This window comes from Calonectris borealis, chromosome 25 (genome assembly GCF_964195595.1).
Source record: "Calonectris borealis chromosome 25, bCalBor7.hap1.2, whole genome shotgun sequence".
Classification (NCBI taxonomy): Eukaryota; Metazoa; Chordata; class Aves; order Procellariiformes; family Procellariidae; genus Calonectris; species Calonectris borealis.
The window spans coordinates 7235194-7251977 of record NC_134336.1 but is presented as its reverse complement, the minus strand read 5'-3'; positions in this window follow the sequence as shown (position 1 = coordinate 7251977).

Sequence of the window (16784 nt, the reverse complement as noted above, 5' to 3'; positions counted from 1 at the left end):
GCTGCTCTGCACTGGTCCCTTCTGGTTCACTTGGAGGGAAAGAATCTCCTCCAGAAGGTGTACCCATCCAAATGTGAGCTCTAAACCACTGTGCTGACTCTGTCCCAGAGGTGCCTGACTCTCAGTAGAGGAATCTGGAAGTGATTCATTCTGATTAAATCATCTTATTTCCAGATGTCTCAAAGCAGGTGACATGAGTACCCCTCTGAGTGTCCACAGCTAATTTCCCATGCCCATATTTAGGCAATTGCCATTAATTCTGTTTTTCGCATTGCCCAAATACCAAATCCCATCAGCATCAAGGGGTAATATCAGGTTCCTCTGAGATCAGAGGCATTTGGATTCCAGTGCTTGATGTGAAAGCATCCAGTTCTAAAACCTGTGGCCTGTTAATCCCCATATATTTTTTAAATGTAGGAACCCAGCCTTGCAGCCGACACTGTGTGAATTAGGGTGTGCAACTGAACTCTGCCTGCACGTGCTCCCTGCTCCGTTTCCCTTGCAGAACAGTACTCTTCCTGCAAAGGAAGGTGTCTATAAAAAGTAGCAGTGAGGACCGAAAAGAATTTCCCATGTAGTTACCAGCAGTCATGCATGCCACTGTGTCAAATCCTGAAAATGAGTCATTGCCAAAGAATGAGAAAGGAATTAACAAAGCCAGGTGTTTTATTTGACTTCTACCCTTGAATCCATCCTTCCTGGTCCCTCCATGTCATCGTCCAGCAGAAGAGCTCTTAAGCTTAGCAGGACCATTTTCTCCCAGAGCACAGTAAAGCAGGAATTCAGTTTTCGTGAAGGCACCGAGGCCAAACCTCACCCTGCAGCCTGGCAATGACATGACTTTTTGTTCAGCGTCCAGTGGGAGCGGCAAGGCTGGCCCTGAGCTGCTAGCCTTCAGCAGCGTGGGCTGCACCCATTAAGTGCACCCGCTGGAACTGTATGGCTTATTAAAGGCATTTCAGGTGCCAAGCCCTTGAAAAACCTGCTGCTAAAGTATTTGAAATTATGATCCTTGGTGGCTGAGACATCCCAGCTGGTCCAGCACCCTGAAATGTGCTCTTGGTGCAGAGCTGCTTCTCCTTCGGTATCCCAGCTTAGTTTCCCAGGCTGTGGCACTTTCCTCTCTTCCCCTCAGTCTTATAACTGTACAAAAGGAGTCACAGATCCAGGTTACTGCTAGACATTTCTCCGTGTTTCTGTTTCCTTGGAAGCAGCCTTTCTCCTTTCAAACCTGAGAAGTCTTGTGGTGCTACCGCCATCACTATCCTTTTCCTGACCCAGAGGAGAGACCTAAAACCCCTGCTGCTCTTGGAGCATATAAAACAGAGGAACAAAGAAACCTTTCTGCCAAGAACCAATTTTTTCCCAACTTGTTTGTGTACCTCTGCCCTCCTCACTTGCCCTGTGCGTTGGGTTTGGAGTCACCATCTGACACTGGTACAGGAGGTTGGAGGACTAGGTGGAGGCTGGTGCACTATCTCCAATCTGTGCAACCAGCTGCATCTTGGCAGGGCAAACTCAGGTGAGCTTTCTAACACCAGAAGCAGCGTCCCTCATTAAGCAGCTCTTCTCTTTCAAGAGCTGCAGAGAACTGTCCTTGTGTGGACACGACCTGGGCATCATTTCCCTTTCACACTGGTGTGAACATGCAGCAGCTGCATTGATGTCTCTAGAGCCAGACCACTGTGAGCGAGCATCCCAAGTCTGCAGTTCAATATATAGTTGGAGGTGAGTCATGCCTCGCTGCATGTAGCTTGGTCTGATCAGATCAGCAGTCCAGGAAGAAAGCCTGCTTGAGAAACAGCATGTACAAGCCATTTTTTAAACTACATCGCATCCAGCATGGACAACACTCCCGGACACCACTGTTGAGAAGGACCCCAGCCCAATGTCTCCACAAAGTCACTACAAATACTCCCTGCTCCATCTTTGCTCAACTCAGAATCTTCGCATCCCCCGCCAATCTTCTGGAGCAGGGTTTGTAGGAACCCCAAGCAATCACCAGGGACCCCTTGGTTGAGTGCCCAGGAGTTTCTATGAAACAGAGAAGTTGGCGGACTGAACAGCTCCATCTGTTAAACACAAGCCCAAGGCAGGACAAAGCAAGCAGAGCAGTGCCAGGCAGCGGCTTGAAGCAACGTGAAGAGCAACAGGAGTCTGATGTCTCTATAGTCTCTCTCCTATACTGGCAGGTCAGTTATCCCAGAGCGATGGCATCTTCTGGGTCCACAGACACAGCCACAGCCTCAGTGAATGTAGCACATGATTGGTGAGCTCCTTAAGCTGCTTTAACCCTGGGAGATGCATATCCTGGTCTGAAGGATAATGGTGTGTCAATGCTGTGGCATGTGTGCTGCCCTCACCTCAGGTGTGCTCAGGTGTCCTTTCAAAGGTAGCAGAGCACAGGAAGAGTAGTGACATGCACGTATGTACACTCACACCAAGCAAGACCAGACTTGCTCTTGCCCCCAGCTCTGGAATTGCCGTGGCCCCACCGGCAGCTGTAGTACCCTTTAGAAAGTGTCCATCCCTTAGCAAACCACACATTTACCATTACTAACCATAAGACCTTCATTGCACAATCCACACCCAAGTATTTCCACTTAAATACTCCTTATTTACCCACATGCAAATTCACCCAGCATCAGAAACATATTTTAAAACCTGAGTTATATTTAACAGTAAAGACGTTAGATTTCACTCTGCTACTGGGATGCTTCCACTTGGCCCAACAGCGGTGCTGTGGAATGTATCTGACCCTCTCAACCCCTTCCCTGCACAGCGCTATTTTCTCTGTTTCATGGACAGAGGTTCCGACAGGACTATACCTGTACTGTGATAGCAGCCTGAGGCATAAATTCCCCAATTGTTCACACCACCTATAAATTGGCTTGCTGTAGGTAATGACTGTGACCTTTACACTTTAAGCCTTAAAGTATGGTAGGTTAAATGTAAATTAAATATGTAGGACAGATGCTCATAAATGTAGAAGTGTTACAACTGCCAATAGCGTAGGCTGCATCTTCACTTAAATTAGGCTAAGTAACACAAACAGGAAACAGAATAGCAGGAAAAATGTCAGATGTGTCAGAAGAGAAAAATAAGTTGGGACTTTCCAAAAGTGAAGACAGCAAATTAACTCTAACTGCAGATAACAAATTAGGTATATCTGCTTGTCTTGTGTGAGATAGTTTTACACCAGTGATGTGACAAGGAAAGAGGAGCTCCCCTCAGTGACAGAGCTCCTCCTGCCCTTAACTACAACTGCAATCTGCTCCCGGTTCTCATTAAAAACTTGGTCCTGCAACACGAGTGAGTTTTAGCCTTGGGAAGGCTAGGCTCTTCTTGGTGATAGCAGTAACAGAGCTTCTGAGTCTTTCTAAGTTGTTATTTTGTATCTCATAAGCGATATGATTTGCACACACTAATTAATCAAATCTTATCTATTCCATAGTCTTTCTTGTTCACCTGTGGTACTACATAACCAGGATTTTAACATAAATGTTCAATGTGTTACTGTAGACGTCTTGCTCCACATCATGACAAGAATACAACCAGCAAGACAGGGGCAAATTGTATAATATATTTTTGATACTTAAATTTAAAAAGTTTTCTGACCTGGTACAGTACCTGGGGCATTATATGACCCTGAGGTCCCTGATAAAATGACTTTTTGTCTAATGCAAACTGACGCTGTGGTCAGTGTTGAGTTTAGATTCCTGCAGCTCACCCATGAAAGGAACCAGCTGGGTGTTTGGACCCTCACCCAAGCTGCGATCCTGCCATAGGTTACGTGCCAGTTCATTCGCAGAGACTGGGCTGCTCAGCAGCCACCAGCTCGTCAAATGTTTGCAAGCTAATGGCTGGAGGTCACAGCCTCAGCAGAAACCTCAAGCCAGCAGAGGTAACTTCCGTTCCCACATGCTGAGGACCAAACCCTTTGCTGTCAAGACATGGGCCTGATTTCCCCATGCTGGTAGGTGGGTGACAGTAAATAGCTGGGACATCTCCAAAGAAGTATCAACTCTGGGGATTTATTCTTATATGCTTCCCTGAACAGATCAGATTCTTGATCTCCACTGTGAATGAAACACGTTCCTGTGGTCTATCTTTAATTTTTTTCTCCTCAAACTTCCTACTGCACCTCTGTGAAGAAGTCAGCTCCAAATCCCACTGAAACAATGGCACATCAAATCTGCAGAACTGTTTTCTCACATGCTTACATATTTTAATTGCTACTTTTAACTGCAGCTAGTCCTGAGCTGGAGAAGAGATGTCACCATCTCAGTGGGTGTGGGAACATACACTTATTTCCAGACCCACAGAGCACCTTCTGTGTGCACTCACATGCAGTTTTCTTGAAATTAAGGAAACATGCTGAAAAAATACAGCCAACTAATAATGAATGGGGGGGGAGTAATCTCCAAGTGGAGACCTTTCACTCCCAGATGATGAAGCTGTGACTTTGACAGCACTTTTTTGTGTCCCCACACAGGCCAGGAGCAGTGAGATAAGTGCCATAAGCTGCTCCAGGAACCCCAGGGTCCAAGCCTGCTCTCCTGGTCCCTGACAAGGAGCCTTCCTGGCTGGCAGTGGTACCAGTCACTCCCTCCATCAGACCAGCTCCACGATGGTCCAAGAAACATGGAAGGGGATCCCTGTTGCTCTTCAGCTTTCCATGAGAAAATTGCTGAGAGCCTGGTAATTACAGCAGTCCTCTAGTACGAGATTTAAGAACCACCACACCCTCAGAAGTGCAGTGCTTGCTTACCAGAAAGTGAGACTGTGTCAGCTTTATCACTAGCAGAGATTTAAAGGCTGAAGAATGTGTTTACCTGAAAGCATCGATTTCAATAATGGAACAAAGTTAAAGAAATATAAAACAATAAAACACATTATTACATTGCATATAAAATTAAGGAATTTCTTTAACAACTTTTGTATCTCAGCTGGTCTATAAGAGTGGCCGAAGTCTCTGCCACACGTTTCTGGGCTGGCAAGCCCTGGAGAGCTCTTACAGATGGATGTTTCCTGTTCTTATTGAAAAGCTGGTGACGAGTATCAGAGCAGTCACACTGGGCAACCTATCTCTACCTCCAGAGGCAATACCTGCTTCCTAATGTCTTCCTTCTGAATTTCCCCTCAGTCCTTGCACCAAAGCACTGGATACCCTGCAGTACTCTGGGCTCTGGCAAACCTTCCAGAAGTGTATTTTGATTAACATATTCAGCTTCAGACTTCTTTTCCTATGCCCTGCCTGCTTAGAGTAACTTTAGAAATGATGCATTCAGTAATATCCTTTTATTTGTGTTTCACATGAATACCTGGAGAAATCAGCACCTGAGCCTACAGAGAGGCCCCAAAATGAGCTTGGCTCCACGGTACATTCAATTCAGGGAGACAGTCACTTCAGCAGCTGTCAAGAGAGAAATCTCACTGGCGTTTGGCATTTTTGCAGAAGGAGATGTCAGGTGTTCAGTGCTCAGAAACCTGGCGCTCTCTGCATAGCAATGTCTCCCCTCAGGAGTATTTGGCACAGCGTGTCACACGCAGACTTTGCATTGGACTCCACGAAGTGGTGATCACTCAGCTGGCAGCCTCAAGAAGAAACTTTCTGAACTCACACCTGAAGTTCCTCCTCCAGTTATCGGTCTCTGCCTGCACCAAGTCCAGGACTGATGGTAAATGACACATGCAAGTCAGGGTTGGAGCTGGGCTCTGCTTGGCAAGTTCAGATTCCCTAGGGCAAAGTTTGCCCAGAGCAGCACCATCACTCCCAGCTCCAATACTCTGCAAATGTTCGCCCTGCACAGTATTTGCTCTCCATCCCTGCTCAGCCCTTTTAATGCCTTGTTATCTCAAGGTGAGGCCCTCCGACAGCACCCTTGTTAATGCCTATGCAAAACTACGCTGATCTGATAGACAGATAAGGATGAAGTAAAACACATTCCTATTCCAGCAGGCACCGGTGTGCCAAGCCTGCACACACTGTAGGTCGGGCCAAGGAAAGTAGGGCACTCTGATGCAAGAACAAGCCCAGCCACACGTTATCTGTTGATAGTAAGGTATTTATTTAATCATAGTTAAAGCAATGGACCTGATAGTCTAGAAGGACATGCTAGTACCCTACAAATGCCCACTTTTCAGCTTTGCCAGTGCATCTCAATCCCCACAGGCCTGAGTCCTCCCTCTGCAGACAGGCATGTCAGGCTGAGAACTTCCCTCCCTCTTCCAGTCTTAATCCCATTCGAGCAGAGGCTGGTCAGGTTGCTTTTTGGGGAAGGTGATGCTGCAGCTCCCACATTTTCTGTGACTGCACAATGGGCAAACCAGCTCACATGAGAAGCTCTGAGGTTCTCTGACCTTCCTCTCTTGCAGTCTTGGTGACAATCAATAAGGTACAGGTTTGGGTTTCAAGAGGGAGACCAATAAATCATTCACCTGCTGCTGGGAGGAAGCCACAGAGTAGGGTTTGTCATTTTGCATTTGTATCTTGTACCACAAGATTTCATGACTATGTCACAATTTGTAACAGAAGAGTTTCAACTGCCCTGAACGGAGCATAAATGAATATATCTGTGACAAAGCACCAGAAGAAACATTGGGACAAGGGTTAGAAGAATGACATTTATTGATAAATGAGGGCATGATCAACAGCAATCAGACTGGTAAGCACTCAGGAATGTGTCATTTGCATAAAGACCACAGTGCTGCTGAGTCACAAGGTGAAGGATGGAAGGATGGTATCAGGTCAAAAACTGGATGGCAACAAGATGCAGCGTACTACATGTGATGTTCCTCTGCCTGTTATCCCAAGAGAAGACACGCGTTAGCCATGAACACACCTGAAACAAAGAAATGCAAAGGGCAGCAAGCCTGCCTAAGATTTAAGGAGGGTGAAGTACACAAGGTTTGGAGACAAAGGTTATATAGTAAAAACCGTTGGCTCCTAAATAGTATAAAAGACGTGACCAAAAGCCAGTTTGTTGTCATCAATCAAGAAAAACCAAAGAGACACTGAAGACTTGACAGCCAATAGCCCTCATCCTTTATGCCACATGCAGGTGACCCTGACCAGACCGCTTGGACTTGGTGCTGGTGAGTGGGATTGAGAGTGGGAGCGAGTGAAATCATTTCTTGCTTAAAAAAAAATATCATCTTCCTTTTCACTAAGGTCTTGCACTGGGTTTAGTTACATGAGTTTCCTTCAAGGAGAAAGAAAAGACTCACTGGGGAAAAGTGGGCATTAGCCAATAAGTAAACTTGCCTGAGAAACTTTGGGGTGGGAAACACCATGATGCTGCCTGCTGAGACTTGCTTCTGTATGCCATGTCATCTGGGACAGCATCTTTGCCTGTAGCATGAACAGGAAAGGGTGCTGAGAGAAGCTTTTAGCTCCTTGCAACACCCAAACACTTGATACATAACTGGAAAGAAGTGGGACCTATGCTTCTGAGGGGCAACTCATGTAGTTTTAGGAGTACAATAGGAAGTAGCTTTCATGTCTTTCCTTTGGTTTTGTCATTGGCAATTCACCCTTGGGAATAATCGTTTAGAGGTCAGTTATCCTGACACCACGTAAAGTGAACATGACACTTAGCCCTGAGTTACTTAGCTCCTTGTGGGTTGTGACAGAGTGGAAAAAGTGTGGGGGAAGCGAAGACTGGTGCCAGAATTTGGATGCAGAACAGGGATTTATAAGAAAAGCATTGTACAGAAGAAAGCCTTTGAGGTGGAGAAATGGGTTGGGATCCTATAGAGTGCTTAAGACTAATTTTGTGAATAGACCAGGACTAAGACTCCATCTGAAAAAGCAGCCAGGCTAAATACACTGCCTTGCAGCTGTGGAGGGCGCCAGGACTGTGACTTCCACCCTTTGATACCTTTTCCTTCCATCTCATGCTGGAAAACAGTGTAAAGAGGAAAAATCTGATTCCTAAAATGGGGATCCTGGAAGGATCCATTTTGCCCCAACCCTAACAGGATAACCCCAATCCCGTCATTAAAAACCTTTGAGAGAGGCTAGCAGAAATACTTGGACCAACTCTTGCCTGTGTCAGCAACCCAGAAAGAGATGCAGATCATGGATAAGGGGCCTGTTCAAGTAGCCACATTCTCAGGAGAGGAAGATTTACAAAATCTTCAGACGCTTTGCTTAACTTAATCTTTGTAGAACCAAACAGTAGAAATCATTCCTTGAGACAGCTAAGCCAGCTTCAGCAAGGTCTCCCATAATGTTATGCAATAAGGAGCTCAGCTCTGATGTTCTTCCTTTACTTCCCTCACATCTGGTGCCTAAAGAACGGGACTGCAATAGGCATCCTGAATGTGAAGAGGGTTGGGTGTACAGATGTGCCACCAATTGCTGGAAGCAGTAGGACAGTATCTGGATGAAAGATGAAATCTTCTGACTTCAGACACTTCTCCTAGGGGTTGCTGACAGCCCAAAGCTCAATCCACTTCATGAGGTTTCTTCTTTAGAGCAGAACAATGCCATCTTGAGCTTCCCCTCAGAGACCTATGAAAGCTAAATGTCCACTGGGTGCACTTGGCAGGAGACACTCTCCCCCACTAAGTCCATTGTTGAAACAAGGACACTTCAGGGCAGGGAGAAGGAGAGGGGAGAAGAGGCACTGAGTAGACCCATGGGAAACCAAAAGTATTAACCAGCAATATCTGTATGTACCCATTAAGTCTCTCCACTGTCCTTCCCCCATTCCCATTAAGATGACAAGGCCTCCTGGAGAAGAAGGACTAAGTAGTATGTTTAGCCCAGATCAAAGTTTAGAAAACCAGGAATTTGCTTCATAAAAACAAAACAACAGCCCTTTGTTGTGAGCCCTGCTAAGGCTCCATTCCCCAAATATGTTCCTCCAGCTACACAGGGTGTCTCTCTGTCTTTATGTTTGTGTGGCCTTTCTACTCAGGAATAGCTGTGTCTCATTTCCCCTGAAATTCATTCTTAACTGAATTAGAGGAAACATCCCTACCAGGGAAAACAGTGAGACCTGATTTGTTTAGCCATTTTCTCAAAAGATGCCAATAAAAAGATGTCCTCTCCTGGAGCCATAGTCCAGTATCAGTCCTGGTCAACCTGTATCTCTGTGCACCAGTAGGTCTCCACAGCAAACTGCGTATTTCAGAGATAGCAGGACATGGCAATAGCTGTGTGAGGATAAAATTCAGGACCAGGATTTCTAAAAGCAGAAGTTCAATAGTTGAGGACAGTCAGGAAAGCTGGCAACACTCCCTGATGGTTCAAGCCCTCCCAGTGATATCTCAGTGCAGCTTTAGTTATTCCATCCTGCTGTATTGGTTGCAGTGATAATGTGAATTTTACAGCTGCAGAACTTAGTTTGAATAACAGCATCTCATACATTGGTCTGCGAGCATCCATGGGGTGAGTCAGAGTGTGTTAATTCAACTTAGATTTGACCTGGAGAACATTTTAACCAACACCACCCTTGGGAAAACAAAAGTAGTAAAATTTTCTGAAAGAGCAGCCTTACACTGGCTGTGCTTCCTTCTCTGCCACATCTTTCCAGGAATAGCCACCAACCTGCTGGCCAGGCCCCCAACCGTGCATTAAGCCACACTGCGTTTCCAGGCACACATATCCTTTCTGGGCACACCTGGGACCTTACCTGCAGTCCATTGGGAGTTTGAACATGCATTTGGCTCCAAGAACAGCCTGCCCAGGGGGTAGGGGGAACATAACTCAGGAGACTTCTCATGCCGAAACTTCTTTCTGTTGTTTCCTGACTGAGGAAGGTCTAAGGGTTTGGGAGACAAAGTGGGAGATCCCTGTTGGATCTCTTGTCATCTCTTGAACATTTCAGCAGTTCAGAGAAGAGCTGAAGTATCACGCAAAGGCTCAACCTCCATCCCCCGCAACCCTTCTATGTTTAACCCTTTATGATTTATTATCAAGATAGTCTCTGACTTGTGGGTCCTTCAGGTTGGCTGTGCTTGGATAGGGATATGACAGGGATGGTTTTCTCCCTTTTATGTGCGGAGGTAGGCAGGTCTTGCTCCAGTAAGGGCAAGTAAAGTATGAATAGGAAGCTCAGAATTTGGCCTAGGGCTGAGACCATCTTATTCCAGCAACGGGAGAGCAACTGGCTTCCTGGTGCCTTCAGGGATGCAATAAGAGAGGGCTGTCTGCCTGACTTCTGCATTACGCAAGGCATCAGAGCAGCAGTGAGAAGGTCCCTGCTCTGCAGAAGCAGCTGAAACAGGAGCTGCCATCCACAGCACTGCCAATGGCACTCTTGTGAGCACATGGTGGAAAATTCAGTGATTGGAAGAGTGCATCCTTTGGACTAAGAATGCTGCTGTTCTCAACCACCTTCTACCTCCAGACACAGCATATCTTATCTTCAGCAGGAATCCTAATATAATCAGTTTCTGTACAGATGCAGAAATTACTTTATTCTTCCACATTCATCTCTCTCCGCGACTCCATTTGTTACTTTCCAAAGCCTGGGTTCACTATACAAAGCACATTTCATTCCTTTTCCTTCCTTATTGAGCATGAGACAAAGTGATTTATCTGTGGCTAATGCACAGGACCATACAGCCCACAGCAGGCAGACAGCATCTGCACTGCATGAAAAGAGTGATTTTATGGTGCCTGGGGATTGTGCAAGTGTGACCAAGTTACCGTGGCTCAACAAGACGCAGTGCATGCACTGAGCTGTGAAAAGTGTTCATGTATGCTCTTAACCCACAGCAAATCTGAGGCAATGTGACTTAGCTTAACCCACCATAAAAGAAGGTGCATTCCTTGCATTTGCCATGGATTAGGAGCATATCCACAGACAGCTACCATCATCCCCTGGAATGCTGTAATTTGTTCAGAGACTGGATCATGATAAGTCCTACTGGTTCTTGTAGTCCTGGGTTCCTAAGTATTGATGTAACCTCTGAAAGGTAAAGCTTAGGTATGTAGGTCACTGGGGGAAGGTAAATTTTAACACCAAAGTCACTAGGAAATGTGGAAAGTTGAGAAAGGTTAGAGTTAGCTGAGCCAGGGACTTGCAGTCATGGTAATGAAGAGGAACTAGATCTAGATCTGATACCCTCCTGTGGGCCAACCTAAGTGGTTGACCAAAGGTTCAAGCCACATGGATCCACCCTGAGCGATGATTTGGGGATCTTTGGTGGTGCCTACAGTTTGCCTACATGGTGGCTGAAGAGAATCAGTCGTTGTGGTGGCCTACAATAAGTATGGGCAAAACCAGGTCTCCATGCCGTAATGTCCTTGCAGGGAAGCACCTTTCACAGGAACCACCTGGACTGTGCAGAGCTGCAGATATTCAGGCAGAGCTAAAGTAGAGCAGAAGTTTTATTCAATTTCAGACAAATGGTGAGTTTCAGATAAAAGCAAATAATGCAACTGGCCAGAAGGTACAGTTATTGAAAAAATCAGCTGATGGAGACTGGGTGTGATGGAGTTGAATGACTGAAAGCCTTTTTCAGAGACAGAGTTCAAGAGCTATGGAGCATCTCTAGCAGTAAAAGAAGTAGGGGTTAATTTGACAATTTCACAGAAGCATCCACTGAATGCAAAGAAAGGAAGCTATGAGAACAGCTGTCTTTGCAGCATGCAGTTGTGCTCCCCAAGGGTAATGAGTTTAAAAGATATAATCAGATACATCAGATCATCCTTACCTAGGGGATGTTCTTGTCAGGCAGCCTCTGCTCTGCATTCCTCTGGTGTATCAGGAAGCAATGAAATGAGACCTGAATAATCTTCTCAAGGATGGCTGGGACAAGTCACCTATATCATCTGGGTATTTCCAAATGAAATTGTAGAATAACATCATGGAGACTTGAGAATATGTGTGCTATAGCTTGAGATTCAGTTGAGTTACGTCTCAAGTCCCTATACTGTCAATAGAGAGAAACAGGAGCACTGAAGGCATGACATACCCTGCAGCAGAGACCTAAAATAGGTCAGGTGAATCAAGGCTTGAAGGAGCCAGTTTTTATTCTCTGAGTGCAATGACTGATGCAGACACAGATGTCTACAGTGTAGACATCTAAAGTCAGGGGAGACAAGCTTGAGCTTTGCAGAGCTGCTCCTTCTCCGTTCGGCTTACACCTGAACAATTGGTCAGGAGCAAAATAGTACAATTTTCTCTGCTTGCATCTGGCTCCCATTAAAGTGACACATGAGAATCAGGGACTGTCTTAGTACAAATGGCTGACAGAGCCAGATAGAGCAGCTAAAACAGCAAATGTACCTAGTAAACTTTCAGACTCATCATCTCAAGCGAACAGCTTCTTTGCCTTGCCTCTTCACCCCAAGAACAGTATCAGGATGAGGCTCACTCCTCACATACTGCGTGTGAAGAACAGTAGGAGAGGCGACTGTGACCAACATTTGTCATGCCACCAAGCCAAGAAACACTCAATGCTTCTCAGGGGTCCCCAATATTTAAAATGCATTATCACAGACCAAGTTGGTTCATAACCCTCTTCATATCCACAGTATTAGCTGTCAAACCTGCTACAGGTTTGCAGATGGGCTAAATAAATGTGCATTCATGCACTGGGGACATCACAGGGGACATCATTTATACACAACCTGATATCTGCAGACATCATGATTTTATTTGCTTCTACAAACCATGGGAAAAAAACATATGGCTGGAAAGAGAGATTCCTGTTGTCGTAAGGATTCAGGGTTTGAACTGCAGACAGCATGTAAAGGATAACATTATCTCCCCAAAGGGCAATTTAATCTGTGTGCCTTCCAGCACAGTGCATTACAGTTCTGCAACATTGAATGGTACTGTGGCTTGAGGGCTCCTGCAGAATCTACAGAAAATGCATGCAATATTTTGCAGTGAATTTGCTGCTGTTTCACCAAGAGCCACACTACTAAAATAGATGGATATAAAGAAAGCATTTTGGCCAGTGTTGGAAGAGCTCTAGACAGTGTTATGCTGAAATTCACAGATCCATTCAACCTTTCCAGTCAATTACAACATTACAGTGGTTTCTCCTGCTGTAAGTGCAAGTAGGGTTCAAGCAGAGTTTCTCCCTTCATGGGAATAGCAGATGACTCAGCTTCCCCTGTATCCTGTGGATTGACTGACTTTGGTCATGCAGTAGCACCAGATTCATTTGAAGAATCAATCAAGGCAAGAAATTATTTTGCCTTGGGTCTTTGCTGAAGATCTTTCTGTTCCCTGCACTAAATCTTTAAGATCTGTTCCTGAAATGTGGAAGTACTGCCCCACTGTCAGACAGAGCTACTATCCCTGTTTCAAAGGTATTCTTGCCTCCCCCTGCAGCATCACACTAATCCTGCTGCTGGGAAATTGCCCCGAGGACCAAAAGTAGGTCCAGGATGTGTGACTCCAAATGCTAAAAAGTGAATGTGAGCAATTCCCAGCACCTGCCCTGCAAGTTGCCCTCCTTGAGTGCTGGGAGGGTGCGGTGGGGATTGCGAAGTACAGCTGTCAGAGCGGGGAGTGGCGGCAGGCTTGTCAGAGCTGTCTATATTTAGGTCCCCGCAGGTTGGAACAAGAAAGCAGGAGGTCTCCTTCTTGTTCTCCCCTTCCACATGAGTTTGCCTGGCAGCGGCATCTATCTAGCCTGACCTAATTTTATAGCTCCATTTAAACTTCTCCAGCCTTGCAAGCTGACAGTGCATCCTCACGAGGTACCTCAGATGGATTTCTAACATCTGCTCATTAAAGCACTGTCTGTGTCTGTCTGTCTTGGAGGCAAGCTGCCTGTTTTTCTTCAGATGCCGTACTTCAGACTGCATCTTTGAGCTAAAGATTGCTCATTAATCTGTCTGGTCCAGCACCTTATTTGTGGAACTGGCCAGGGCCACAGCAAGATGCCACAAACTTAATGGCCAGTGATCAGTGGTGCCATGGAAAGGGATCTCTCTGTCCTAATCCTGCACTGATGAGCTCTTCCCCAGAGCAGAAGGTGACATTCCCTCGGGCAGTCACCTTCACCATTATCTCAGCTCTTCCATCTGCAGATATTTCACAGGCTGCACCTCTACAGTTTTCCAGCCCTTTGAAATGGGCTGTGATGGTCAGTGATTCAGTGAACTGCTGGTGAAGGAATTGATCTCTAATATGTCATCTTTGTCTAAACCTCTCACATCCATCTCCTCCATCTTTTCTTCCTGTTGGACTGGTTTCATCAGGTGTCTGACAGCAATCCCATTGCTCCTCCTCACTGTCACCTCTGAGCACTCTCCATGCCATTGATAGTGACTTCAGTGCCTCTGCCAGTGTACGGTCCATAAAAATCCGTACACAACTATGCCTCAGTGCATGGTCTGCTATGCTGGTACCCATCTCCTTAGAGGTTGTGGGATCTTAATGGCAGAGGTCAACACATTAATCCATCTCCAATGCAATAGAAGCTTGACAAAATTAAAATATTTTATTTTCTCTCTAATCCTCTAAGTAACCTCTAGTTACTTCCACTCTTGTACTATCAAAACCATTAACCTTTCTGCAGTCCTACTTTGTCCCTTTCTGTTTTCCTCCTCTGTTTGTTTCTCCCTCCACCCATTTTTATGGCAGTGTGATAAACAAATCTGAATACTCTTCTCTAGGCAACAATGCTGACATTTTCAGAATTATGCCTTGAGTGTCGTGTTCAATCTTTAATCACATTTCTTAGTTTTCCTACCCTTAACTTCCAAAATAGGGACTGCCAAGTCCATTCAAGGGGCTTGTGATAAAACCTGAAAAGCTCTGAACACAGAATAAAGTTTGGCAATAAAAGGTCCACACTGAAAGGAGTTTCTAATTGACAACCTCTCCATTGTCCATGCAAAGGTCTGAAGTTCAGTTCACAAGAATTATTTTGCTTTCACTCTTGAATTGCACAGAAATGAAATCTCTCAACTCTTGCTGTCCCTTGAGCTGTTTCTGATGAAGCTGCACTGGAATGGTCACTCTAAGTCGTAACTGTCTATTGTGGGAACCGAAGAGAAATGAAAGACAATTCGTTTGAGGCTCCTCACAACCCATCTGTCTTCACTTGGCAAACATCTGTGATTCCTAAACTGTTGCTCATAACCCTGCCCAACTGGACCGTTTCTTGTACTCTCATCTTTCACCCTGAGCAGGTCAGAGACCTCAGCCTTGCAATGCTAGATGGAGAGTTAACATGCTCCTGAGGCAGGACTTCCAGGCTGTTAAAGCAAATTAGAGGAATATCAAGGCTGCAAACTCAAAACATCCGAGAAAGCCTGGGGGTCCCTGCACAACCACAGCTGAGTCCCTGGACAGTGCTATCATGATCATGTCTTTCCTATGTCATCACATACAGGTTTTTTCCCATCAGATCTCAGGCTCAATTCTTTTAAAAAAAAGTTCTGTGAGCCTTTTCTTACATTTATGTTGTGCAATTTATTTTCTTTTAGGTTTTTCCAGATAATGGTCCTTTTCTTGGAAGTTGTCTTACCAGCATACATAGATACGGCTGGAGCGGGCTGGGGAAAGCTTTCAAATAAGTTTCCCACACACCAAAACATTAGAACAAACAATAAGAGAGCAAGCTGCAGTGAAGGCAAGTGCTGCAGAACAGCCCGTTGGAGGGCTTGTTAAAGTGCCATGTCCTTGTATCTACTGCAATGCTGAGAAATCAGCAGTTATGCTCTCATCTGCAAGCCAGGTCTGGGATGCCCTGTGCTGGCTGGCACACAGGGTTTGAGCTCTTGCTCAATCTGGGGCTTCTTCTACCTGCCTGGGAAGAAGCATAACCTTTTCCAAAAGGATGCTTTGCCTTTTCATTTCACATGCTGGGAGCTGAAGAGGAACCCAATGTCTTCTTCCCCATCTGCCTCGTTCCCAGTCATGAAAGCATCTGCCTCCATCGATTTTTCTCTTATCCTATATAAAGTCTCTTTATTCTCTTGTGTGCAGTGAGCTCAAGTCCTAGACTGACCCTCCAATTCTCCCACCCTTAAAAGTCAACTGTTAATTATAATTACTTTTCAGAATACACCCAGAACTGAGTCCTGCCTCTGCCAAGGGCACCCTAAGCTGTTTCTCTACTGAATGCAGTTCACTCCCCTTTGGCACGCGATGCATGATTACAATTAATTTGCTGCTTTTCCAAACTGCCATGAGAAATAGAGCTTCCAGGAAGAAAAAGGGCCCAGACTCTACTCCCAGTGCCCTGAACAAGACAAATGATGAACAGGGTCAATATCACAGGAGGGATCCTTCGGTTTCTTCCAGGAACCGATTTTTTCTGCAGTATCTTTGTCAATGTCTTCAGCCCCTTTAGACCTCAAGTCCTGGCTGATCCAAGATATTACTTGAACTGCCTCCTCCAGTTGGCTGACGTTGAAAGCTCTGAATGAGACCTGGTGGCACCATGGCTACAGGAGATCACATAGGTGTATTAGGAAGGCTGCATACAGCTGGGGCGGGAGTAGCCCTGGCTGCAAACTCTACACAACCTACAGAGGTACCTATATCTCAACTAACTCAGAAGATGCAGTTTCAGCCTTGGTGACAGGACATTCCCCTGACCGATCACAACAAACAACATGACACCCAGCAAAGACGATGAGGGAGCCCAAATCATTCCAACAATTAGCCAATAATAACAATAAAATGTTTCTAGAACACTTTTCAAGGTTTCTGATGCATAAGTCACTGATTTATCTCATTCTGGATTGAGACGGCTTCTGGGCCAGAATACAGCTGCTACTGAACAGGGCACAGATAATCTACGTAGTTCGGGAAAAGACAAATAAGTTTGGAGCCAGATCCCCCACTGATATC